Below are 1,483 nucleotides of genomic sequence, written 5' to 3'. Positions count from 1 at the left end.
TTCCTTAGTTGACCGACTTCACTCCTTTCACCAACTCTTCCCCAAATCCCACGTATAAATACACCACCTCTCCTCCTCACTCTCCCCACCACCAAAAAGTAGTGAAAGCAGTCTCCGTCTTTCTGTATCTCGACAACCATATCGATCACATATTTTCCGCGTTTTCGCGCACGAGAAATTACGATAAAAATGGCCTTAGAGGCTTTGAAATCCGCGAGTACCACCACTACTCCTTCTCCATCCTTTTCATCGTTTGAAAAGGTGGAGGATCGTCGCCACGGCAATCACCAAATCCACTCCAAAGAGCCATGGGCCAAACGGAAGCGCTCTAAGCGGCCGCGCAGCGAAGACCCGCCAACCGAAGAGGAGTACCTCGCTCTCTGCCTCATCATGCTCGCCCGCGGCACCACTGATAGCTCTGAATTGCCGCCGCAGCCGCCGTCCCGAGACCTTTCTTACAAGTGCTCTGTTTGCAACAAGGGGTTCTCCTCTTACCAAGCTCTTGGCGGACACAAGGCCAGCCACCGCAAGTCCGACTCTTCCGCCGCCGCCATGGTCGACCAGCAAATCGCCGCCGCTTCCGCCGTGACAACAACAAGCGGTAGGACCCACGAGTGCTCTATCTGCCACAAGACCTTCCCCACCGGCCAGGCACTGGGAGGCCACAAGCGCTGTCACTACGACGGCGGCAGCGCGGCCACGAGCGCTGTCACTACTTCCGAAGGCGGCGGTGCGGGGGCTTCCAGCCATAGTCAAAGTCATCAGAGTCAGCGCGGATTTGACCTAAACATGCCGGCGTTGCCGGAGTTCTGGCCAGGGTTCGGCGGGGACAAGAAAAGTCAACTCTCCGGAGAGCAGGAGGTGCAGAGCCCGATGGTGGGAAAGAAGCCGCGGTGGTTGTTGGGTGGAGATTAATTTGGATTTACGTGAATTACAAAGCTCCGCTGTATAGCTAGCTAGCTGATAGCTGCATGTTTTTAATTTTTAAATTTGATTTGTTCTTCATTTGATGGGTTGTTGAATGCTGTACAGACAATTCAATTCGTTCATTGTTTGTGAACAATGTTGTAGTGTCTCCAATTGGTTATTATTTAATTAATATTGTTTATCTTCAATTCGATTTGGGTTTTTTATTCTTTCATTTTTGTTACGTGATCTTTCTTATTTATTTTGCTTTGTATTTGTTATGGGTACATATGGAATACCCAAAACAAATTTTAATAGAAAATAGTCGAGTAATTAAGCTCCTTTTTGCTACATACGTTTCAGAAATGAAAAAAAAAAAGAATAAAAAAAAACTACATAACAATGTTTTTACGGTATGTATTTTGACCTATCATCGGATGTATAAGGGTTTGTTTGAATATGTTTTCAAAATGACGGAAAGTGGTTTTAAAGAAAATATTTTTTTATTTCAAAAGCACGTGTTTTATGTAGAAAGTACCAGTTATATGCTTATTCCAGGAAGCACTTTCAGTGCTTT

The 1,483-nt window shown here is 46.1% G+C and overlaps 1 pseudogene across 1 annotated transcript; it reads left to right on the top strand.

Annotated features, from left to right (window-relative positions):
* On the top strand, nucleotides 1–1,115 carry LOC137730326 (zinc finger protein ZAT10 pseudogene; annotated as a pseudogene). The gene has a single exon (XR_015951977.1). The product of XR_015951977.1 is annotated as a zinc finger protein ZAT10 pseudogene (transcript).
* Nucleotides 1,116–1,483: the final 368 nt, after the last annotated feature.

The sequence above is a fragment of the Pyrus communis genome, chromosome 10 (assembly GCF_041283825.1).
Source record: "Pyrus communis isolate YQ-2024b chromosome 10, ASM4128382v1, whole genome shotgun sequence".
Taxonomy (NCBI): Eukaryota; Viridiplantae; Streptophyta; class Magnoliopsida; order Rosales; family Rosaceae; genus Pyrus; species Pyrus communis.
This window is presented reverse-complemented; position numbering and strand designations above follow the sequence as displayed.